Source organism: Triturus cristatus, chromosome 8 (assembly GCF_964204655.1).
Source record: "Triturus cristatus chromosome 8, aTriCri1.1, whole genome shotgun sequence".
In the NCBI taxonomy this organism is placed as follows: Eukaryota; Metazoa; Chordata; class Amphibia; order Caudata; family Salamandridae; genus Triturus; species Triturus cristatus.
This window is the reverse complement of record NC_140591.1, coordinates 189,457,766-189,484,610: the sequence shown is the minus strand read 5'-3', so window position 1 is coordinate 189,484,610 and position 26,845 is coordinate 189,457,766. Positions and strand designations below refer to the sequence as shown.

Below are 26,845 nucleotides of genomic sequence, written 5' to 3'. Positions count from 1 at the left end.
GTAAAATCAGTCTTTTATGACTTTCCCTGTTCTACATGTTTTTTGACAAGCTTGTGAGATTAGCAAGCGGCTTCTACAATGTGCCTCACCTCCACGATGGTCATAGAAAGCATTCAGTTCTCATCTGTAGTTTACAAAAACAGATATACATATTTTTTGCAATCACCTTTCCTCATGGCAGGAAGTTTGTCATTTATTCTCAAAGGGCAGTTTTCGACCCTGGCAGTTGCAGCTGGTTGAAAATGTGATATTTCCACTGTGTGGTTTTTATGGGGCTATTATGGCTTTGTGAATGGGCGTTAATTGCTGTGTCTAGTATCTGAAAAGGAGGGCTTTGGTGGGACATTGAAGCCGTAAGAAAAGCACCCCCAGTCACCCATTTGTGCTACGTCCATTGAGTCTTTGAGGTGCACGACAAAATGACCAACGCTCCACTGAGCCACTCACTTCAAGTGGATGGGATGGGGGTGCACTTCTCCTTAGAATGTGTAAAGTTTATGTCTGAATCAGCTATAGTAAAATAAATCACGGGGATGGCTAACATATCGAAGGTTCAGAAAGAGCAGCAGGAACACAGTGATTTAACCCACCTTTTGCACCGTTGCCAAGCAAGGTGCTGATTCTGACTGGTTTGGGCCCACTGAACCATCTTCATGTTTTTTGAGCCTGAACGACCATATTAATAAGTAATGAAAATAGAGTTCTGGCTGTCCGTCTCGATTCCTACTGTATCTGTCCCCTCTTGCTCATTTGCAAGAGTTACTATTCTGTTTCTAAATACTTTAGTTATTAAATTTAATGTGTAAGATTGTGCTTCGTCTCATTGTGATAAACGATATGCGTACATCAAGACTCACACGATGGGGAGCCACGGCCAACTGCCAATTAGGTCAAGGGAGCCACAGGTAGAAAAAGTTTGGGAACCACTGGCTTATAGGAACAAATGGAATATAACTCCCTAGTAGGTCGGAACATCGATCCAGTGACTATGCCAGTAGCGACCTATTGGAACGCTCAATGAATCCGGAAATAACTCTACTGTATTGATTTTCGATACATATCGAGATCCCCGCTTTGGGAATGCCGGTTTGCCCTAGTTAGCCCTACAGTGTCAACTACTATCTTCTACGGAGGCACCTAATGGCTTTCGGGCAGGATACAACAACTTCTGTACATGCCGGACACATCCAAATAAAATCTCTAGGTGGTTAGATTAAACATAAAGGGAATTCCTCTATAAAATCTAAATGTGGGATTAAGCCATAATCAAACAAATGTCGTTATTGTACTGCTTTGTTCCTGAACTTTCACATTTGCTGGGTTCACTCCTGGTTTGCAACATCTGCAGGTCTAGGTTCAGGCGAGAGATGTGGCATCAACGACATCTGTACATATTCCATCCGGTTGCCCAAGAGAAATAAGTCCGCTATCATGATACAGAAGGCCACTTGATCTAGCGGACAGAGGGAGGTCTGTTTCTTTGGGGGTGCCTACTGTATCAGCCAATGTTCCGTCTGACGTCACTTGCGCCTCCTCGATGTTCTTCCTGTCTCTGATGCTCTGGGTGTTTCGCTGGTGCACCATATAGTCGTAGGTGCTTCAGCCCCCCCCTGTCGTGTTTGGCAGCCCGGGATGAGACAGCTTCCCGGCGCACACACAGCCGCACCCGAGTACTTCACAGGTCTTTAAAATACCTTTGGCTTGTTAATGAGGCTTTTATGGTTTTCACCCCTGCTTAGAGCCCCTGCAGCTCCACTCTGCCTTTTGCTTGAATAATCAACCCCCCCCCCCCGAAACATTTTCCTAGCCCCCCCCGCGAAATTTGCCTTTAGTTGTGCCTCTGGATGGAATACCAGCAAGTGTCCAAGCAGCAAAATAGGTATGATGCCCAATATCACAGTGATAACTGCTATGGCCAGAATTCCTGCTGCAGTCGTCTCAACTGGAGCAGCCGGAAGAAAGACTAACCAAGTAGTGTTTGAGGTCACTCCCTTAAACTGCGGCGCTGTGCGGAGGTCCGCCGGGTTCACAACCATTGTCAAGAGAAAGACTCCAAGGACGGCAGACCCCACCGCGCCGAAAAAAAAACAGTAGTTCTTTCCTCCCACACAATTATTCAGCCACTTGCAGTGGTGGTCGAAGTCGGAGATGCACTTGTTGCAGGCGCTACAGTGCTTGGCCCTAGGCCCCACGTCGACTTGGCACAGGTAGCAGTGAAGGTTTTGAATGACGTGCTTGTGCTTGGAGCGGTCCAGAACCGGCATGGGGCGGCTGTAACTTTTCTTGGCCAGGACATTGGGGTCTGCGGGGTCCACCGTGATGGCGACAAGATGTGTGACAAAGTGTCCAGCGAAGAGTATCCCAGTGACCACATAGGCTGCATCCTTCCACCCATGAGGCAGCAGAGGTATGTATGCAGAGCCCACACTAGTGTCTTGTGAGCTGCGTTCCTGGCAGCGGATTCAGCAGGGAGACTGCAATTTCATAATAGCATTAAAAAAAAGTTCTCTACGTATATTTATTGACAAACACTTGCTGAGTGACCTATTCACGCTTTCATTTTAAACAAGCATTTGCAATAGGTCTTGCATTTACGCTATTGACATTGCAAATAACAATGCCTTTTATTTTTGTTTTTGTTTTTAAAACATAAATAAAAGGCTTTGTCATTTACAATGCCAATAGCTTAAACTCGCATAATTGTGAGACCTATTGCATTGCAAATGCTTGTTAAATCTGAGCTACAGAATCAAAGGACAATGGAAATTTTTTAATGACTGTATTAAGCTTCTGAAATGTAGAGCAGTATACAATTTCTGAAGAAAAATGGAAAAATCAATCATAAAAGCAAAGCATTCCATAAACACCGGCAAAACACTGTTTCATTTGTTTCTTATGGCGCGAAAATGAGTAAACACTGAAAAGCACTGTTTTTTTGAGGTATGGAAATCACTGAAAAAACACCACCAGAATTTACCAAAAATAGAAACTGAAAACAGGAAAGCCTATTTATATTCATGCAAAGTGTTTGTATGTTCGTGTGAACAAGACTATGGTCGAAACGCGTAACGATCAATAAACTGCTACCTGCCTGATATATCTGGGACTCTGAGTGTATATATGTATATATCTATATATATACATATATACATAGAAACATATATACATATATATACCTCCTGGCAGTTAAAGTGTCATTTAAGCCTTAATATATGCAAAATTGAGTTACTGCTGGTCAGTTTATGTCTTAAAGTAGCGGAGTCGGTTTTGCATTTTAGCAGCCTAGAAGTGAAAGGTGATTTGTATTGCACACAATCAAGGATTATGCCATGGGTTTAAATGCACTATTAATTAGTTGTTTGCAGTGCTTAATTTGACCAGGTAGTTTATGGTGCTCACCACCGGCACTTAATCATCACCAGTTAAGGACACATTCATTTATGGGGAGATTAAGTGATTTGCCCAGAATGACAGCATGTTGAGACGCTGAGACTCGAACCTGGTTCCCCAGCTCCTACGTTGGCAGCTCTGGCAATTATGCCACATCCTCGCCCAACTTTCATGGCTAGTAGTTGGTTCTCTTTTAGGCAGCGCTTACAGGAGAAATGGCTGGTGCAAGCTACCTGCTGACGAGTGCCCCGACTATTCTCAAATCAACCACTGGTTGTTTGGCAGAAAAAGAGCGTGACTGTTCGGTGCCGCTTATTTTCACAGCAACTTGCATAAGCATCTAGAGAAACTCTGAATTTGTAGCATGAAGCGAAATGTAGCAACATTCTGTGAACATTTGGACACATTGTGGTAGTTAGATTTCAGAAAGATCCAAGAGTTTAATGATTGCAAGCGGCACGATGCACATGAAACAATTTGTCTCGCATGACATGACTACAACAAAAGCTGCAGTGAATAATGTTTTTTAGCTTGTCACGGATTAAATTAAGTGACAAATTTACTGGGCAGGTTGTGTCCAGCAACTTTGTGGGGCACTATTTGGGACCACTAGTGTCCCTATAGAATACATAGTGTAACCTTAGTTACAGTAATTTTAAATGTTACTACATATATAAATGTTTAAATGGTCGTTATTTCTGGTTTTCAATTAGTCTAGCATTTATACACAAATCAATACTGCTTAGTTTTTAACTTTAATGTCTATGTGAGCATAGGTCCCTATTGCCAATGAGTATGCATAGTATATTTTCTATGTTTATAACACAATGAGTATAAAGATGTACCCAAAATGGCGCCCAAAGATTGAAAAAGGCTGTTGATCATCCGAAACGTGTCTCTCTGTGTCACCAGATGATGGAAGACCTGTCTTATTAAGGGTATTTATTTCTCCAAGTTCTGTGTGCATGTTAGGATGAACTTTGGATATATATATATATATTTGGATATATATATAGATCAGTAAGCTTTCCCCGGTTCAAGAAAATCTCGGCATTCTAAGAGGGTGTAGTTGAGCATTTATTGCCATGGCTAAAAGTAAACATCAACGCGTTTTGTTGCTTGCACGCCTTTGTCACAACTTCGTTCGCCATCATTACAGTCCCATTTAAACAACCCCCCCCCATGTTGCCACGATTTATAACATAAAGAAAGGACTATGCTCAGTATGACATGAAGCTGTGACATTTTTTAAAGGCTTTTTACAGTGTAAAGTAATCTGCAAGTGTAATATTGGTTCCGTTTCATAGCACTAGTTCCAATTCATAGGTAATGTACATTGTAAACATTTCTCAAAGGTGACACAGTTTCTTCTATACCATTGTATCGTCATTTTAGTGCAAAAGATAATCACTATAGATTTCAGCCGTGTCAGTACCTGTTTGCATTGGAGGAAGCAAAAGTGGAACAAAAAAATATATACACGATATATATATTCCAGTAGATAGTTATAGTTAGGACCTATTTTCCATAGGAAATTCATAACATTCTATTTCCAATAACTTTGGCGCCGGTTGATGAATCTTCGCGAATTTTTCAAAACTCGTGGGGCGCTCCGGTCCGCTCCTATCTTGAAAGTTTCGGGGTGATTCGTCAAGCGGGCACCGAGAAAAAAGGGGGGTCCCAAAACTTGTTTTCCCCATGCAATTTCCCATAGGAAACTTTAGCTGGGGCTACAGCCCGAACTGCTGAACGGAATTACATCAAATTTGACAAAAAGGTAGATTTTGGTTCAGAAAGAACCCTTTTTAGGTCTCGGCTAGCGAAGGCTGCGCTTGCGCAGTCTCGCTCGCGAGACATACAGACTTGGAGAAGAGGGGCTTGAACCCGCCCCTCTTCTCTCCTCTTCTCCATTGGCTGGCCTCTTAAATGCTGGCCAGCCATTGGAGAAGAGGCTTGTCTCGCAAAACAAGCCCCGTCCTTTTCAGATTCGGGGGCGTGTTCTTTCGTTGCTTTTCGCTGGGCGTGTTTAAACGCCCCCGAATCCGAAAACGCCGCTGCCTTTCTCCGAGGAATTTCTGCTTCACCTCGGAGAAAGGCAGTGGTGTGCTTGTTTTTTCCTGTGTGCAATCTGCTTTCCTTGAAAAACCGGCCACATTTACCAGGCAGGGAAAGGCTTCTATTTAAAGTTGTCACATGTTCTTTTTTTTTTTTTTTTTTTTGCCCAGTTAGAGAGAAAAAAAAAACTCCTATTTTTTTCTCTCTCGTTCTCTTTTGCAATCTGTTGAGCTGGGATCCTGTAGGGCTGAGCTGGGCCCCTTCCTTCCTTCGTCAGACCCTTAAGGTGTGGTGCCTGCCTCCTCTCTCTCCCATTTCAGGGCCTTTGCAACATTGTGTAACCTCGGCTGCAACAGAACAGCAAGGCCCTTCGCAGCCACGGGGACAAAGAAGCTCTAAGAAAACGAGGGAAAAACGCCCGAATCCTACAGAACTGCTGTCTTAAACATTGGTGAAAACGGCAGAAGAGAAATCGTAACCGAAGGGAACGTACATGGCCCTGAAAACAACGAAAGACCCACGGAGAGGAAAAAAACATTTTTTTTTCTTCAGCTCCGACCGTTGCACCAAAAGTGGGTGCGTGTGATGGTGTGGTGTATCAGGTACAGCCCCCCTCCCCCCCCCCCGTTCCCGGAAAGCATGTCAGGTTTGCACGTTCCGTGGTCAGTGGGGGGGGGCGGCGATAGCAGATGAATGCGTGTGAGCGCCCCCACGCTTTCGGCAGGGGGGGGAGGGTTCAAGAGTCTGACCGAGTGCTCGCAGCCTAACCACATGGGGAACTGCAGCCATTTCCTGCTCGCAGTAGTGAAGCCTTGCCGGCTGGGCCCCGAGTACCGAAATGGCTGCAGGGAGAAGCCACGTCTGAGTTGCGTTCCTTGTTTGCTAATTAAATTTCTTTCTTTGCTGATCACTTCTAATAGGCTCGGACAGGAATAATTATGCGGAGACATTTCATGGCCTGCCGGATCAGGAATTCCCAGGGAGTTAGTGACAGGCCATTCAGTCGCCGGCAGCCTTCCCCCCGGCGCCGAACAAGGCCCGAGCCGCGGCCCCGGGGGGAGACGGGAGCCCAGCCTGCTCCCACTGTCACTCACACCCCGGCCTCCTCCTCCTCGGCGCCCCCACCCCTCCAATTCCCTCCCCTCCACTCCTCTTCACACCCACTCACTCCCCTCGCCCCTCCTCCGAATTCCACCGCCACCCCCTCCTCCACACAGCCGATTCTACCCCTTCCCGCCCCCTCCCGCCCCCTGCTCCCTTTCTTGCCGCTGGCAGCCGCTGCGGGGGACCTCCAGCCCGGCCTCCACACTCACAGAATGAGCTTCTCTTGAAGGGCAGCTCTCGACGCCCCTTGATCTCTGATCCCCGAACAAGTGACTTTTTTTTTTTTTACAATCCCAGTACTTTGGTATGGCCTATTTTGACTGTATCCCCATTGACTTTCACATTAGGTCGCCTCCGCATTTTATCCTTCCTGGCCCACCACTGACCGCACTCCCGCCAGGTTAGCCCCGCCCTTTCGTCCGTGTCTGGTCTCGCGCGGCACTCTCTCATGTTAATGAATGTTTTATCACACTAGGTGTACTTCTCAATGGAGGTCAGCGATTGTTTAAATTGTCATGTAAGCCCCTTTCATGTGAGCCTGTAGCAATCACAGAGTACGGACAGCGGCGGGGGGCCAGGTTCCTGCCCAGAGCAGCCCTCTCATCGGAGCATGCACACCCCCTGGAGTCCCCACTCCCAGTAAATACATTGGGTGTCTACTCTCTGTCGACACGATGTGTATACAGGCCATTGGGGACCCCACTGCATATATACAAGGGTGCCCCCCTCCTGTGAATACTGTACATTTACAGGTGTCATGCACGGGGGCACGGTGGGTGGCAGGACTGCTGTTCTCATCCACATTATAATATCCGCCGCCTCCTCCAGGCCCCAGTATAAACAAGGGGTGTTCGCCTCCTGAGAACAGACACCATTAAGAGGAGTCATGTTGGGGAGGGGAGAGGGGGGCTCGGTGAAGGGAGAGTGGCAACACTCCTACCCTGGCACTATTCTAACCCTCATTATAATATCACCCCCTCTCAACCCCCTGTAAACAAGGGTGCCCCCCCCCTCTGCATTTACAGGTGTGGTGTGCAGGGCACGGTGCAGGGAGGGTTGCAGACTGATGCCCTGGCACTATTCTCACTGCATTATTATACCACACATCCCCCCCGAGGACCCATATAAACTCCTGGGACAGGCACCATTAACAGAATAGGGGCAGAGAGAGGAAAGGAGAGCTGTGACAATGCTCCCCCCAGCATCTCATCTCACCCCTGAACCCCTCCCTGCCCCCCTCCAGCTTCTCCACACCTCACAGTGAAAGCCCTCGCTCGTTTTGCCACCTTGATGTTTTCGGGGGTGTTCGACATGTTTCGGCTCACCCGCGTCTTTACTTCAAGCAGTGACTCTTAGGGGCCAAGACAGAGCATTGGTGCGTTCACCAGGTAACAGCAGAACAAGTGCAGCGGCCAGAGCAGGTCTGCGAGATTACTGCGCGCCGGGCTGTCTGTGGCTAACGCACCTATCTTGACACTGTATGCTACTTGTTCAGCGTGTGTGCTGAGCAGATAAATAAATACATACAGTATGCACCACAAACACCTGTCTTACCATCCTTACAAGCGTCTGTTCTCCAGACTTCAATGGAACCCCCCTACCGTAAGCACGCGCTCTTGTGCGAGGGGGAGAAACATGCGCACGGTTACTAGCACACAAACATAACAGGTGTATTTACAGGGCGCACGTCCCCCTCACCCCCGCACACGTTTTGTGCTAGTAACTGATAACTGGTGCTTCTTTCACAAACACGCGCTTTCACCAGCACCCTGTCCCGCGATACGCTGGTGAACACAGAAACACAAACCGATGCAATACACAAATTCACACGCTGTCACACAGATGCACACAGAGATTTATCACACATACACAACATCCTTTCTTTCACCAGCACCCTGTCCCGCGATACGCTGGTGAACACAGAAACACAAACCGATGCAATACACGAATTCACACGCTGTCACTCTCACAGACAGATGCACACACAGAGCTGTACTCACACATACAAAACACACATGCTTTCGCCAGCACCCTCTCCCCCCACACACAGGTGTACTCACTCACATATTGATGCGATGCGCACATGCACACACTATTCCTCTCACAGACAGATGCACGAGGAGACACACAGGGTTGTACTCACACACACACACACACAGACACATACAGAACACACAATTGCACTCACACTCCCCCGTACTGTGTACTTTTCCTGTACTTTGTCCAGGTTTAAATAATTTGTTTCACTTTTTGTGCTCTGGTTGATGTTCAATCAAATAAACTCTTTTTTTTAAAAAAAACATATAAGTCCAGTAAAGCAATACATGTGTTTACAACTTTCTCCCATAGACATCATAAAATATTGCAGATATGCAAGATAAATATAAAACGTGGGGCATACATACATAAGTAGTAGTAGTGTGTAGGGTTTTGCTTCATCTACTGTTAAAAAACAGTTTCATTTTGAACCAATCTTACTCTGTCTGTGTGTGGGTAACTCTGTGTGTGTGAAGGTGGCTCTGTGTGGGTGGCTCTATTTGTGTGTGGGTTGCTCTATGTGAATAGCTCTGTGTAGGTGACTCTGTGTGGGTTGCTCTGTGTGTGTGGTTGTCTTTGTGTGTGTGGCTCTGTGTGTGGGTGCAAATGCAATAGGTCTCGCATTTGAGAGAGATTAAGCTATTGACATTGTAAATAACAATGCTGTTTCTTTAAATGTTTTAAAAACAAAAACATAAACAAAAATAATGTCATGAGCAATGCCAATAGCTCTAACTTTAACAATGCCGAGACCATTGCATTGTAAATGCTTGTTGGTAAATGGTGTAAATCCGTTCAGTAGTTCCTGAGAAATTCAAAATGAAAAATGTTTCGATATCTATGGCCGCGCAGGATCCGCGCACCCTCCTGATGACGAGCTGCATGCTAATTGGCTGTCAACACTCCAAACCATGAAGTGTTGGCAGCCATCTTGTGCCTCGGTAGAACCGAGGCACAAGAAAACAGAAAAAGTAATGCGCAAAACGCAAAAAGGGGGCAGGGTAGAAACACCCTGACCCCCTAGGCCTGCTCAAGGCCCAAAAAAGCTTTTTTTTTAAAAAAAAAATCTGCGAGATTCGCGCACTCAGTGCGGATTTCAGCCCAAATTTTTTTTTAAACGAAGCGTGCCCTACCGCGCTTCGTTAATATTCAGCCCCCGGGTGGGCTAAATCCCGGGGTTAAAATATGTATTGGGATGGGGGCCCCGGGGACCGCTCCCCCCGGGGCTTTTAAAACATATTGGCAGGGGGGCTCACAGCCCCCCCTGCCCCGGGGACCGCCACCCCCGGGGCTTTTTAATTACTAGTGGGGTGGCTCAAAGGCCCCCCCCAAACCCCAGGAACCGCCACCTCCGGGGCTTATCTAAAATATTTGTGGGGGTCCTGGCCCCCCCCACCCCCCCGCAGCCCCGGGGACCGCCACCCCCCGGGCTTGTTTTTTTACAAAAAAAATAAATTAAAAAACCTGTGTGGGGGGCTCAAGCCCCCCCACCCCCCCCACCCCCCCCCAGGGAAGGCCACCTCCCTGGAGCTCTAAATATTTAAATTAGGGGGTCCGTGATGGACCCCCAAAGCCCCGGCGACCACCAAATCCCCCGGGGCTTTGTAGATGTTGGGAGGGGGGCCCCCCTCATGGAGCCTGTGATGGCCCTGGGGACTGCCACCCCCCAGGGCCGGCTCCTGCAGTGTCCCGGGGTGCCTACCCCCCGGGACACTGCAGTTTGCTATGGCAGGGCGGGAGCATCGAAGCTCCCGCCCTGCCATAGCAAACTCTGCTTTAGTATTTGGAAGAGAGAGCAGGAAACCTGCTCTCTCTTCCAAATACCAAAGCAGATTGCTTTTCCACACGGGGAGATGCATCTTAGCAGCTCCCCATGTGGAAAAGCAATGCCGGCTCCCGCAGGAGGCGGGGAGCCGGCTGGGACCGTGGGGTATTGGGGCTCCCCCCACGGTCCCCAACGAGGTGGCCAGGCCCCGGGGGATGGGGGGCCAGGAGTGGCCAGGGAGGGGGGCCACGCGGCCCCCCTCCCGAATAATAATTATTTAAAAAATGCCCATGCCCTGGGGGATGTTGTCCCCGGGGCCCGGAATTGGGCATGGGAGGGGTGCCCACGCGGCCCCCTTCCAGTTAATATATATATTTTTTTTAACATTGGGGGTCAGGCCCTGGGGGATGGGGTCCCCAGAGCCCCAAAAAAGTAACAGGAAGGGGGCTACACAGCCCCCCTTTCAAAAAAATTAATTTAAAAAAAGATACGCGATCGTGCCTAGGCCCCGCCCCCTCATGGAACCACTCTGCAAACACACCCTATGGCGCGTTTTAAATTGGGGAATTAAATCCCCTTCAATACTGGGGTCCCTGGGGGCCAACTAGCCCACCAGGAACCTCCAGTATGCGCCACGGAGCTGTGTTGCAGAGAGGTGTTCTGAGGCCACGCCCTTTTTTACACCTCTCTGCAACGCAGGTCTGTGGCGCTTAATGGAGGTACCTGGTTGGTTAGTTGCACCCCAGGGACCCTCAGGATTCAAGGGGAGTTAATCCCCCAACTTAAAACGCGCCACGGGCGCATTTGCAAAGTGGTGAAGGGAGGGGGCGGGGCCTGAGGTGATATGTATGCAAACACGCCCTGTGGCGCGTTTTAAGTTGGGGAATTAATCCCTCTTCAATCCTTAGGGTCCCTGGGGGCCAACTAGCCCAACAGGTACCTCCAGTAAGTGCCGCCACGGAGCTGCGTTGCAGAGTGTTGTAAAAAGGGGCCTGGCCTCTAAACACCTCTCTGCAACGCAGCTCTCTGGCGCACACTGGAGGTACCTGGTGGGCTAGTTGGCCCCCAGGGACCCTCAGGATTGAGGAGAAATTAATTCCCCCTAATTAAAAAGAGCCACAGGGTGTGTTTGCGCACGTCTTCTCAGGCCCCGCACCCTTCCTTCACCATTGCGCAAACGCGCCCCGTGGCGAGTTGTAAGTTGGGGAATTAATTCTCTTTCAACACTGAGGGTCCCTGAGGGCCAACTAGCCCACCAGGTATCTCCAGTATGCACCAGGGAGCTGCGTTGCAGACAGGTGTTCAGAGGCCACGCCCCTTTTTACAACACTGCAACGCAGCTCCGTGGCGCTTACTGGAGGTACCTAGTGGGCTAGTTTGACCCTAGGGACCCTTAGGATTCAAGGGGACTTAATCTCCCAACTTAGAACCGCCACAGTGAAGGAAGGGGACGGGGCCTGAGGTGACGTGTGCAAACACGCCCTGTGGCGTGTTTTAAGTTGGGGAATTAATTCCCCTTCAATCCTCAGGGCCCCTGGGGGCCAACTAGCCCACCAGGTGCTTCCAGTAAGTGACACTGCGCTGCGTTGCAGTGAGGTGGTGCAGGCCGTGCCCCTTTTTACACCTCTCTGTGGCACTTACTGGAGGTACCTAGTGGACCCTCAGGATTCAAGGGGACTTTATCCCCTCAACTTAAAAGGCCCACATGGCGTGTTTGCACACGTCACCTCAGGCTCTCCCCCTCCCTACACCAGTGTGCAAACGCACCCCGTGGCGCGTTTTAAGAGGTAGTTTTAATCCCCCTGCCCTATTATATACTATGTCACTGACCATGTCATGAGTGATGTAATATGTGACGTCATCAGCAGTGCATTGCGGGCGCGCGAGTTATAGTTAGCTGAACTAACTATAACGGGGGAATTTCAATGGTTTTGTACGAGTGAAATGTCCAGCTAACTATAACACCCCTGAACCCTATGGTATTTTCAGTAAATATATATATATACATATATATGCATATATATATGCATATATATATATATATATATGCCACACAATATCTGTCCCCAAAGGGTCCGCGGGGGAGGAAAACAGCCACTCCGAAAAGGTCAATAGATTTGTTTTATTTTTTTATTTGTTCATACAGCAGACAAATAGACGCATTTCAACTCCTTAGAGTCTTGATCACTTGACCACATCAGTGTATTTCGGGCACATAAATACCAAGTCATGGTGAGCACTCCAACTCCGTCAATATAAAAGAAAGACTCTACGGCATTTACATGAGTGATTCCTGGAAACAAAATTAATTTATGTAGATAACCAATGTATTGTATTTCACAGGGATTGGAAATAAAGTACCATCACATTTACTCAATATTTTGTATATGCTGTATTTGTATTAATACTGTAACGGTGGAGAGTAGAGTGCCATACAGCTGATTTGTACAACTGACATTCACTGGGACTACAATTCCCATGCTGCCATAAGTTCTTCCCTTGGGACAAAACACATGGCTCCACATTAATCCCCCATAGCCCGTCCATATACATGTAGTGGGACCCGCGGTTCTACTAGAGTGAATCCGCTACGATGGATCTGGAAGACCTGGTTGTTAAACATCATTAAGGTAAGTGGCTCATTGGGAAAACATTGTAATGCTTTTGTAATGGGTCTGATCTCAGTGTTGTTCCTTGCGGAACATCTAGTTCATCAATGAATTATTTGGGATCATTCAGGGCCTAACAAAGGAGGGGAATCTTAATCTATTTTATTCAATTCAGACAAACTTATACAAAATGAAATTAAAATATCCAGTATATATTATATTCACTGAAAAAAACAAAGGCTACATGGACGTTATAGTTATGTTTAGATTTTACTAGTACAAAACTAGTGAAATTCAGCAGTTGTAGTTAACTGAGCTAACTATATCTTTTGCCCCGCAATGCACTGCTTATGACCTCACATATTGCATCACTCATGACATGGTCAGTGTCATCACTGATAGCATCATCCCGTGAGTGTATGTGTTTTGTAAATGTTTCTGAGACTTAGGCCAGGCACCCGGCATCTTCAACCCCATTATACTATAACTATAAAGATCTAATCGGCCTCAGAACATGTGACACATTGCACCCCCATCCCCTATCACTTTTGAAGGTCCCTTTTCCTGTCCAAAATGTAAATTCACATGCGCCTACGTGCATCCTTCTGCACCAGAGGACCAGGGCGATAGTTCTCCTCTAAACATTCAGGTTCACAAAAGCTACTCGAAGCTCTCTCTCCCCACGCCCGGGCCTCCCAACAGAATACTAAAATTGTCCTCCTCACTCAGTTGTATTTATTTTAATCCTAGGTCAGTCCCTAAATATTTGATAGAAATCTGGGATCTCCTGACCTATGTTTCATCACAGAAACATGGATACATCAGTCAGCTTTACCTAGTATTCCCATAGCATTCCCAGACAATTCCAAACAAATCAGACAAGACAGGAAACACAAACCAGGGGGAGGCACTGATGTAGCTTAAAACAATTCCTTTAGAGTTGAAATACTCAATTCTCTACTCACGGACTGGATTGAGATGATAATTTTTAAATTATACCCCCCAAATGGTCTCCCCTGGAATGGCGCGCTCATTTACCGCCCTCCAGGGCAAAAAAAGGACTCCAACCTACCAAAGCGACTAGCACCCTAAACACTAGCCACACAAGACTTCCTTTTGATAGGAGACTTCAATTACCACGCAGACATCACCACCAACCACGATGTCGCTACCATACTAACTAACCTCGAAATGTTAAACCTTCATCTCACCACGAAGAGTCCCACTCAGCTGGACATACGCTAGACCTCATCTTTTCCACTGCCAACCTCTCTCAAACTGACATGCCTCTGCCACTAACTTGACAGATTACTTTCTGATCAGTTTCCGAGTTCCGACCTCAACAGCCCCTGACAGACCCAAGCTACTGCAAGGCCCTGGAAACAAATCAACTTAGATGCATTTCAAGCAGCCCCCTCCCCCCCTCTCTGTTCCAGAAAATTCCCATGACATTATTTTGGCACTGGCACAATTCAATGACTCTATAACCCATGCACTGGACATTGTGGCTCCCTACAAAGTACTACCAAATAAATATCTGAAACCTAATGCTGCTTCTTACATGGCTTAACTTAAAACAGAGAAGTCCCACTGTCATAGGCTCTAGCGCATCTGGAGGAGTTCCAAAAACTGTATGGATAAACAACCATTTCAGGATACCTCATACGCCTGTCACATCAAAATAAAGACGGCACGCAGACAACACATTGTTCATAAAATTGACCCGGCAGGAAACTCCTCAAAGGAACTTTTCAAAATCGTAAAAACTTTTGTGAAACCGCAGGCATGTTTCTCTGTAACCGTAGCTTCCTAATCATTCTGCGACACCTTGGCTAGACACTTTCAAACCAAAATATAATTTATAATAGCTTTCAACCCACCACCAATTTATCCATAGCTACACCACATCTTCTCAATTCAGCAACATTAGATACTTTCAAGCCTATCTCACTACCACAGACGTTGGACTCCCTAACCAAAATAAAATCTGGATCCCTGGTCGATCTTTGCCCCCCAAAAGTTATCACACTGCTTGCCTAATTTCTAGCCCCTGCCATCACTACATTATGTAATAAATTACTGACCCAAGCTACGGTCCCGAAACAATGGAAAGCACCACAGGTCACACCTATTTAGAAAAAAACAACTGCAGACCCCAACGAACTAACGTCCTTTATCCCTCCTCCCAATGCTGGGAAAGATCCTGGATTCACATTAGCAAACAGCTCATAACCTACCTTGAGAGGTACAGCCTGCTAGACATTTCTCAGTTAGGCTTCAGACCCTCTCAAAGCACAGAGATGACTCTACTTGCAGTAGTCAACACCATAAAACTTTCCCTGGACAATCAACAACCAGTTATGCTGTTCTTACTTGACCTATCTGCTGCATTCAATACCATCTCGCATTCAATCCTGGTGCAGCGCCTCCAACAGATAGGCTTCAACGATCCCGCTGTGTGGGATTTACTGGAGGTAACAGGAGGGCTTGTTGGGCCCCACAAACCCTCAGCAGCCAAGGAGTATTCGTCTCCTACCCATTAGTGTGCCAGGAGGAGCAATGGCAGAGTAGTCGAAAAAGGGGGCATGGCCTCCAACCACCTTCCAGTAATCCCACTATGTGGGACTTACTGGAGGTAACAGGAGAGGTTTCTGGCCCTCCAAGACCCTCTCGGCGGCAAGGGTACGTCATCCCCAACCAGTAGTGCACCAGGAGGTGTGTTTACAGAGTGGTGGAGAAAGGAGATGCGGCCTCCGAAGACCTCTGAGCAGTCCCGCTGTGGACTTACTGTAGGTAACAGGAGGTCTTGTTGGCCCCCAAGGAACTTCTGGAGCCAAGGGGACTTCATCTTCTAACCAGCAGTGCGCCAGGAGGTGTGTTTGCTGAGTAGTGAAGAAAGGGGGTGTGGCCTCCGGCGACTTGCCGTCATGCATGTTTTTTTAAATGTGTCTTTTTTCACGGGAGGGGTGCCGCGATACATTCTATGATGGCGCTTCTGAAGTATATGCTGAAAAGCACACGTAATGTTTGTGTTAGTCCTTTGTTCATTACAATAAATGTCAGATAACCAAAGAATTGTATTGTATATAATGATGTGCCATGATGGCGTTCGCTCGCATTGGGAAAGGCCATTGCCAGAAACGCATCTGTTCGCACCTATCTTCCATTAAATATTGGATATCCCTCTGCTGACCATCATTTTTGTAGTTCCCCTCATGTGTCTGCCCACATGGATCTTGTGGGAACAATCTAAATCTTTGCTCACTCAACATGGATTTTTGCCACCACTCACCTTCGCGCCCCTACCGTCTCGGCGAGTTGTCGCTATGCCCTCCAGATGGATTATGCTATGCTGCCTTTCAAGTAAGTGCATTTACAGTCACAACGCTTCCGTAGTAAGTTCTTCTTTTGGACACCACTTTTTTGTGACTTACAACCCTTGTGGTGAAGTTCCTGTTTCTTGCGAACCTGGGTGCTAGTGGAAATGTTACATGCTGCCAAGTACTGAGTGTTCTTCGGTCTTCACTGGGTATTGCATCACCTTCAAAGTACCTTCTGGTGGCAAGTCTCCTGGAGTTGTTAAACGCCTGTCCCACAATATCGCGGTGACAGGCACACTAGTGACATTTGTTTGGGGAAATGGTTTCAGTGTTTAAGAACTAACTTTAAGCATATTACGTGTATGTTTTTAGCTTTCAGTACATACAAAACGCTTGTGATTGCACTCATTAAAAAAAAAAGTGTTGTGTATTTCTAACGACTTAAATGTTGCGATGTTTCAGATATTGTATCTCTGCTTAAGGGATGGGAGTGGGTTTTAGTCCCATGTCCCCTTGTTTCAGATATTGTAGCCCTGCTTAAGGGATGGGAGTGGGTTTTTGTCCCATGTCCTCTGATTTCAGTTATTGTATCCCTGTTTAGGGGATGGGAGTGTGTGTTAGTCCCATGTCCCCTTGTTTCAGATATGGTATCCCTGCTTAAGGGATGGGAGTGGGTATTAGTCCCATGTCCCCTTGCTCACGGTTTGGGTCAAGGTTTTTTTTTTTTCCCTTGTCAAGTTTGGGATGGGTGCCAGGCCCATTTCAAGGTCATTTCTCTACACTTCTTTGCTGTTAACCCTTTGTTATTTGGGTGTGTGTGGGTGTCAGTCCCACCACTTTGTCAGACATCATGTTGTGTGTAAGTCACCCTGTGCTTCACCTCAACGTTTTGTGTGCGTGTGCCATACTGTGCTGCAACTGTGTTGTTCTCATGCTGCACAAGTCCTTGGGTGTTAGTCCCATGCAACGTAACCAGTACATTTGGGTGTCAGTCCCATCCAATGTTTCCTGTTTCACTTGGGTGTTAGTCCCATGCTGCATTACATGATACGCTGCTTCTTTCATGGGTCAGTGTCCCTCACATGAGGGGTGGCATTCATTTCTTTTGCCACAGTCTCCTCACGTGAGGAGTACTTCCTTGGGTGCTGTTCCACCCATTGTATTCTAGTCTGGGGTTACGTTTTTCCCCTTATTTCTGTCACGTGTGTCTTGCTCACTTGTTGTATGTGAGCTCTTCTTTCACTACTTACATTTTCTTTGTTCACTATTAAAGGAGGAGGATGGTGTTAGTGTGTTTTTCTCTCCTATCATCCTTCTTTCCTCATTTGTGTGTCTGTTTTCCCTCTCGCGGTGTGTTCCATCATTAGGGCTCCCGGTTTTATGGTATTTTTTTTTTTCACATTTCCGTCTGTATTTATCCATATTTATTTTGTCATCATTTTATCTGTATTTATCCGCATTTATTTTTGTGGCAAGCAAAAGAAGATGCTGAAGCTAGTATTTTTTCACATTTATTTAAATAGACAATGCACACTTTTTGCCGTTTTTTTTTTAGTGTGACTTTGCAACAAAGGTACTGAAGTGCTTAACATGAGCAACAGTTTGTTTACACAAGGTCATTTTCATTTTTACAGACACTGGGGAATTAAGGGATTTGGCCAGACTCATGGGATGGTGAGGCAAACCCGAGACTTGAGCCTATATGTTCGCATCCATGGTTGTTAATTCACCCCAGTGCTATGGGTAGTGAAGGTGACATCACAATCCTTTTGCCATCACAGGGTCACATCCACTCTTAGCCCCACAGAAGTCACTTAATTCCTGCTGTGCGATTAAGACAATAAAGCTGAGTGAAAATCAAGGAACGTAAACAGGGCTAATAAGATTCCTGATTTCTTCCTGTTTTTTCCCTCAGCAGTGATGACCAGGCAAGTCGGGTGGTTCACCATCTGTACTCCTCACTAACGCTAATTGACCACAACGTTCAAGTCCCTCCAAATCTACTACTCCCATTTCCTCCACCCACCACCTTTTTGGTTGATGTATACACCCATTGCCATATAATTAATAAAATAAATGTAAAGACCGAGCCCGCAGGTTGACACTTTAGGCCACCAAGATTAATGCACTTGTAATGGGCTCCAACTTCCCCAATACAATTAGAGATCGGGCTACAGAAATGAGGAACGTCAGCGATTAGACATCTATACAGCTTTTACATGCTGAGAGCTACTCAACAAGTCACCCCTGTGTGCTTGTGCCCTCCTCACCCCTTCAGTATTTGTGTGGTTATACCTGTGTACTAAAAATGCTACAGTTAGCAGCAAGTCAGACTACCTGCAAGGTCTGTAAAGTACAGTGACTTAAGATTGTCCATTTATTTGAAAAGAAAGAACTACGGCCTGGGCTTCGATGAACAATTGCGAGGGCTAGCATTCAAGCATTGCTCGAGACGGCATTTGGTGACAGTCGCTAGGGTTAGGTTTCAGATGTGGAGATATCTACTCACTCATTTGCATGCCTAAATTTCCATTAGACGGCTCTGTGCTTGGCTGGGAGCGAGCATTGCTCTCCAGGGAGAGGCCGTATTCCAGTGTCCTGTCCGCCTTGCATCCGAGTGCTCGAGCACGCATTACCAGGTGATCACTGCATCACGGGAACTACGGCGACTTGGGCAGAGCACTGCACCTCGCTCCTCCGGTGTGCCAATGAGCCTGAAATGCATGCTTGCGTTTGCCACCCTGTAATTAACCTTGGTGTTGTGTTTGGATCTGGGCTGTAGCTGTTGTACCTCAGACGTGCAGATGTTCACGCGCACTTTAAGATGCGTGGCTACCTTCTTCGGGGTTCAGATCCACAGAGCTCCGAGGTCAAGTGGCAGACCCCACCCGATATATCTGTCTTCACTAAAACTGCTTTGCAGTGAAGAATGGCCATGGGCACTAAAGAAAACTACCCGCCCTCTTCACACCGAGCCCCAATATGGTTTCGAACTCATTTTAGGATGGCCGCTGCTTCTGCTGCTGCTGACAGCCAGGACCCTTTCAGTGAAAATATTCAAAGAACATCACTGTCCTGCTGCTCGCCCATTTCTTTGCGCTTTAAACTATGCCTCCGGACAGGCAGTTACTGATGGAGAGACAACAGATGACGATCGTCATGGTGTTGACAGGATGTGGGGGGGGGGGGGGGGGGCAATTAACCCCGTGATGTATTGATAAAGGCTGATAAGCACTCTCGGCCTGCTGCTGTCTGGGAGGTAGAGTGGCTCGCTCATTAACAGATCAGTCTCACTAGGCAGGAGAGCGCTTAGTTCAGACTTGGGAGGGCGGGGTGATTTAGAGGGGAGAATAATCTTCAGGACATCGCAGTAGCAGTTTCAGATTTCTTTCCTTGGCCCCTTTGCACCTCAGACACTGATTTTCCACAGGAGCACATAGACACCATAAAGCTGGTTGGTAAGTATTTTTCCGTTTCTATTTATAAATACAGACAAAGGAAAAAATGTTTTCCGTCTGTATTTATGTGTAAAAATCCGTTTAAACGGAAAACCGGGAGCCCTATCCATCATGCATCCCTGGGTTTATGGACTGTTTTCATCTCTTGTTCATTATTGTGTATAGTTGTTTTCATTTTAGTTTGGTTCTTTTTATTTTTCTGTATAAAAGGGATAGGATATGTAGTATCCTCAGGTCACGTCATTATGTTCTCTGTACCTAGCTGCTCAGCCAGTGTGAGTGTTCCGGTTAGAATGTTAGTGTGAGTGGAATGCTTGAGTGCCTGGTGTGAGTGTTGTCAGTTGGAGATGGGCTGAGCAGCTAGGAGGCTGCTCCTGGTGGGGCTTGCTGTAACTACTTCTAAGAACTTAATAAACTTCATCTACTTCTACCTGGCCACGTCTACAGTGCCTACTTGTGCCTCCTGCATGCGTGGGGCTTGCTGTAACATCTACTTATGGACTCAATAAACTACATAAACCATCTCGGCTACGTCTCCATCACCTGAACACGTGGGGCCAGCCCACTACAATTTTCTTTGGAGCTTATATATAAGGGCGCGTTGTCACGGGATTTCTGCAGCGAAATCCTATTAATCCATACTAATCCTTACAAAAGGAAGACGACGCAGTGTGCGATGTAACCGATAATTATTTTGTCAGACCACCTTCATCGGACGCGTTTCGGCTGATCCCAGCCTTGCTCACCAATGAAAGCTTAGCGCGAGCGTCCAATAGGGTGCAAAGACATGCCCATCAGAGCGGGAAAAATATTCAAAAGGCAAATGAGGATTTCTATTCAGTTGCTGTTCCCTGGCTTTTGAAAACGAACGCAAGTTTGAAACGCGTCAAGCCTGTTACTTGCATTAAAGATGTGAATCTGATTTGGCTGTGGTCCTCAGTTTGTTCAAGGAGTACTTTCCGAGCGGACGTCCTCTCAGGGGCAACCTGTTTTTTGTGGATATATATATATAACAACAGTCTAATGTATGTCTATTTTGTCGGTAGGTGCTTTCTCTCATGAACGCACTTGCTTGTTTTAAATGGTATTTCTTTTATGTCCTTCAAAGCAGTGACGGTTGCTGTGACAACCGATGTACTCTGTGCCACGTACATGTAGATAAAAGTAACACTGCAGAGAGACCAGATGTAGTGAACAAGGCGTTCTCATCCGTCGAAACGCGTCTAGGCGATCCTATGGAATAAAACATTTCTCTTTGACAAACGTCCCACGGTGTCAGCGCCTGCTTTGTATACCTGGAACCAGGATTGGTATAAAATACAAGACTTTCCGGAATCCCTCACGCTGACCCTCCTCGATCTGGTGCTCTTCGCTGCCGGAACCCGACTGGATCCGTCTTTGGCAACAAGGAAAACAAAGAGCCCCCCCGCAGCCGACATCCGGGCACCAGAGTGCAGAACGGACCACGTAACAGTGAGTACCCTGATTCTCGAGAACGCCGGAGGGCAATCCGAGTCCCAGGTAAGCTCGCTTGTTGTGGTCCGTGAGCGTTTTCTTAAGTACCCCCAGGTGGCTGATGGGAGAGGTAGTCCCGTAATTCGGGCAGTGGGTGTCAAAGAAAAAAACGATTTTCCACAGGGTGGCCGAGGAATGGGTAAAAGAACGGGAAGCAGCAGCAATAGACATTTTCAGCAATATTGATAATAGCGCATCCGTTCAGTCCAATAGCAGTGAATTACTAACAGCACCGGTAGGCAGCAATCTCAAGAAACTTACCAATGAGCTAGAAAAACTGCGGAAGCACAAAGTATCCAAATGGTGGGAATGTACATCATTGAAAAGATATCTCGACGTGGGCCGCATCCCGAGGGGGCTGAGGATTCTCGTGGCACCTACGTACGAGAATCCGGACCCCGCAATGTTGCAGGAATGGGCAGATAACAACGCGCAATCCTCTAGAAACATGCTACAGATATTGATTAAATTTGCCACAACTGACAAAGAAAAAATATTGGCCAGGATTGAAGAAATTCACAATGAACTAGATAAATTAGACAATCAGGACGAGGTGAAAAAAGCCTAGAGGATATAAAGTCCAGAGTGATGAAGTATGAACAGATTATTGAGGACAGAAAAGCCACGAAGTTCCAACGTGACAGAAACTATTATCTTCAGGGGAGGATTTATACATTCTCAAAAAAAATTGAAAATATCTGTCGACAGCAATTGTCAACAATAGGCACTAGTCTGACAAAACCAGCTGAATCAAGCGAATCTGAATTGAGCTGTGAGATCGAACCTGACCCAGAGGTCACAGCCAATGTAAACCAGACCCGCAAGGCCCGACACCCATCCAAGAGTTTGTTTTTTTACGCATGGAACGCATGATGAGTTTACGACCACGACCCATGCGCCAAGATCAAACACAAAACAGAGCAGAAAATCAAACAGGAGAAGAAGGAAGGACAGGAGATGGAGCAAACGTAACACAAAAAGCGGGGAAATCTACATACAGAAGAACAGACGCAGATAAATACAACAACAGGAACTGAGAATACAGTTATAAATCTCACAAATATGGCTTTGACGAAAGAAGAAGAAAGAATCCTCTCTCTAGGTTTGTCTTTTTGTACAGATACAAACTTTGACTATACACAAACCAGGGTAGACTTATACCAGTTTACACGTAGGTTGAAACTACGCAAATATTTCTTCAACAGCCTTAGAACCACTGACGAAGGCGATAAAGAGGCAACGACCCCTGCAGTATTGGGCAGTTTGAGTGTTGCTGACATGACCATACTAAGAGACATGACAGAATTAGACTGTGAACAAGAAACAAGTTAAATTAGAACAATGGAAGCGGCAATCATATCTGATTTAAACATTTTGGAAACAACTCGGACGTTTTTTAAACCTAAATCTGTATTCACTCCGCTCATGCCCAAGGATGGAATCGATATTTTTTCAGAAAGGGTCATCAAAGATCTCAAAGAATTGGCCATAAAAAGTAGCAATGATTTCACCAAATCTAAACACAACCTCAGGATTGAATATTCGAATGTCATGCAAAAAATCAAAGATCGAACTGATATTGTGGTACGCTGGTCTGACAAAGGCGGAAATGTAGTCCTTTGGCCCCTAGAAATGTATAACAAGGAGGCGATGGCTCAGTTGCAAGATAGAGACTGCTATAATGGTATCAGCGCTACAAATATCATAAGTGTGAAGGAAAAATTTCGTGAATCTCTATATGATTGGAGAGGGGCTGGACTTATCTCGAAGCAAGAACTCAAGTTTCTGAAAAACGACTACCCAATAACGCCACAATTATACCTACTCCCTAAGATACACAAAAACGCGTTATGTCCCCCTGGGAGACCAATCATATCTGCAATTGGGAGCCTGTTTGAGAACACTAGTAGATTTATTGACTTTTTTCTACAACCATTTGTCCAAAGACTTCCAGCCTATATCAAAGACACTGGTGATTTTCTAGCAAAAATCTATGATTGTACTTGGCATGGTGACTGTTTTCATGACATTGGATGTCCATAGTTTGTATACCAGTATTAGACATAGAGATGGCCTGAATGCACTTAGTCACTACTTAGGCACTAGACACATAGGGCTACACCAACACACACTCATGCTACTACAGATGGCAGAGTGGTGCCTGGAAAATAACATCTTCATTTTTGACAGGTTGTTTTACAAACAGATGCAAGGAACTGCCATGGGTACTTGCTTCCCCCCAGCTATGCTAATTTGCATATGGGCTGGTGGGAGGAGCAAGTACTCATGAAGACACACAACACCTATATGTCTGAAAATGTCATATTATATACTAGATATATAGATGATTTTTTTATCTTGTGGCGAGGCACTGAACAGAGTGCATCAGAGATTAATAACAACTCTCTCAACCTAAGATTCACATGTGCAACCAGTAAGGAGTCTATCGTTTTCTTAGATCTAGACATAGAGAATGATAAAGTACAATCTAGAACTTTTAGAAAACCTACATCTGGTAATGCTATCCTCCACATCAGCAGTTTTCATCCAACCAATCTTATAGAAAGCATTCCGTATGCAAAATGTTTGAGGATGAAATGAAATTGTAGCACCCAAGATAGTCTAAAAAATTCTACTGATGGTCTTTTCACAAGACTAAAAACAGGGGATACAAGACAAAAACACTGACAATGGCGGAACAGAAATGTGATAAAATCAAAAGAGAGGATATGATTTTCAAAGACAGACAGCAACACACACAGAAAGGGATAGACAACACTCCTAGACTGATCACAGGATATAACTCTACCACACTAACTTAAGAAAGATACTACACATACACTGGCCCTTAGTGCGTAGTGACCCTACGATAGGACCCACGTGTACTAAGTTTCCACAGCTAACGTTCAGGAGAGCTAAAAGTATGCGCCAAGAACTAGTCTGCAACGCACCAGTACAAAACAAAGGAGGAAATTGGCTTAAACCTCAGAGAGATTTTCAGAAGTGGTCAAAGTGTAAGGCCTGCAAACACAGTATAAACACTAGAACTATTCATCTTCCCCTTAGAAAAACCCCTTTCGAAATCTGTGGATGCTATTCATATAAGGCGGATTTCGACGTATATGTCCTTCGCTGCACTTGCAACAAGATGTACGTGGGTAGTACTATACACCCCGTACATGTCCGGATACTACAGCACCTAAGAGCCATCGCGAATGATGACCCAGCGTATCTCGTAGCGAGACATATAAACTCACCACGTGGGCAAAGCAGAGGAACTTTCCTACTTTGTGATCGACAGTATTGCTAAAAATATAAGGGGAGGAAACAGACAATTGTCCCTCAGGAGACTAGAATCCAGGTATATCATACTATTGGACTGTAAAATCCCTAATGGGATGAACGCTGACGAGGCTTTAAATGTACATCTTTAATTGAACAAACAAGCCTCCTACCAATACTATAACGCACACTGCTGCTCCTGCATCTTAACCCTATCCGCAGCATGTGGTTCTCTTTTATTTATTAGTATGATACATTTATTTTCGTTTGGCACAAATCTTGTTATAATTTTCAATGTGGAATATATGCATTTTCACATATATCTTTTTTGATCATTGGCTATTTCTTCTGATTGAATTTATTATTATTTTTGATTAGTACTATCACACTTTAAATGGAGTATATACAAAATGTACGTAGGCCACGCAATTTGTGTCACCAATGACATGGGACAATAACACATCATCTTTGCCCACTTGGGCCATACACCATGCTGAACATTATCCACATTTCGATGCTTTATCATTGTCAAAATAATGAATATGGGCTATATTTACAAAATACCCTCCAAGTTACCAACAACATGTCATTAGCTTTTATCATGTAAACTGTTACATCACACATCTGCGTAATTTTTCCAAGGGAGTTATGTCAGCTGCACTTTATATATGCATCTTTATAGTTATATATGCATCTTGATAATGGTGAAATCCATGGCATTAGCAAATCTCTCCATGTCTCCTTAAATCGCCTTTGGGAATTATTATATTGCCATCATGCTATGTTTGAACATTTATACACTTGTATTTTAATTAACCAGTGGTTTCATTCGTCTCTATTATACTCCTACTTATTTGTGAATTAGCACTTAAATTATATTTAATTATGTTGTGAATTTAACAACAGTCTAATGTATGTCTATTTTGTTGGTAGGTGCTTTCTCTCATGAACGCACTTGCACGTTTTAAATGGTATTTCTTTTATGTCCTTCAAAGCAGTGACGGTTGCTGTGACAACCGATGTACTCTGTGCCATGTACATGTAGATAAAAGTAACACTGCAGAGAGACCAGATGTAGTGAACAAGGCGGTCTCATCCGTAGAAACGCTTCTAGGCGATCCTATGGAATAAAACATTTCTCTTTGACAAATGTCCCACGGTGTCCGCGCCTGCTTTGTATACCTGGAACCAGGACTGGTATAAAAAAAAAATATATATATATATATATAGATAGATAGATAGATAGATAGATAGATAGATAGATAGATAGATATCAAAAGAAGTTGCCCCTCGATGAGAACGCACTCCCAAAACAGGTTTATTTCCTCCTTATTCCACAGCAAAGCAACATCAGATTCAAATGTCAGGCCTTACGTGGCATTAGGCAATGAAAAACAATACTGAAACCTGTTTGCCATTAAATACTTTCCGCTCCCAGTGGGCCTCAAGGTCAGTTTGTCAAATGCATTATGGTGCCGGTAGTTTTGCTTCTCATATTTATCCCAAATGGGTTTGCCCCAAGTTCAACATTAAATAAAACACAAAGTGTACAAACCCCCGTGGGTGAATCAAAAGTACATTACTATTCTCGCCGGGTGTTCCTCAGGGCCTGTCTTCCCAAAAGTGGCTGTAAATGAAAGGCACTGTAGGCCCGCTGATTTTCACAGTGGTGCACTCTCATGGCTGGACAGGCCATGTTAATTAATCAAAAGAAAATGCCCTCGACGAGAATGCCCACCAAAACAGGTTTATTTCCTCCTTATTCAATAGCAAAGCCAGCAAGGAACATCAGAATAATATGTCAGGCCTTACGTGTTTCGAACTTTCACAGCTCTTGTTTACAGGCCAATGTCGAACAAGGCAATAAAAAACAAAACTGACACCTGTTTGCAATTAAATACATTCCACCCCCAGTGGACCTCAAGGTGAGTTTGTCAAAGCCATTGTGGTGCTGGTAGTTCTGCTGCACATATTTATCCCACATGGGTTTACCTCAAGTAAATTTTAGGAAGCACCATTCAAGAAGATAATAGGATATTTAGCCCCTTGGCGCCCGCAAAGCATTAAATAGCTTGTTGTGTGCCTGCTAACTCCAGGTTTGGATTGTTCATCTAGTAAACTGTTGATTACCTTTAAATGATTCTCAGGTTTATGTTCTGCTATGATAACCATGGTCAAGGGGCAACAGTTGTGTGCTTTAGTTTACAGATGGTTGTTCCTAATGCATTGTTATCCATTGTGTACCTTGACATTGTCCCACTCGTGCCTTTCCTAACCCAGTTTCACCCACAGAACTTATAACAGCTAGTA

At 45.5% G+C, this 26,845-nt stretch overlaps 1 protein-coding gene and 1 pseudogene across 3 annotated transcripts in view; one reads left to right on the top strand and one right to left on the bottom strand.

Moving 5' to 3' along the window:
• DOP1B (DOP1 leucine zipper like protein B) overlaps nucleotides 1-26,845 on the top strand; it is a 687,459-nt gene that overhangs the window by 654,786 nt on the left and 5,828 nt on the right. The window lies entirely within an intron of this gene.
• LOC146801806 (palmitoyltransferase ZDHHC11 pseudogene) lies at nucleotides 1,357-26,707 on the bottom strand (annotated as a pseudogene).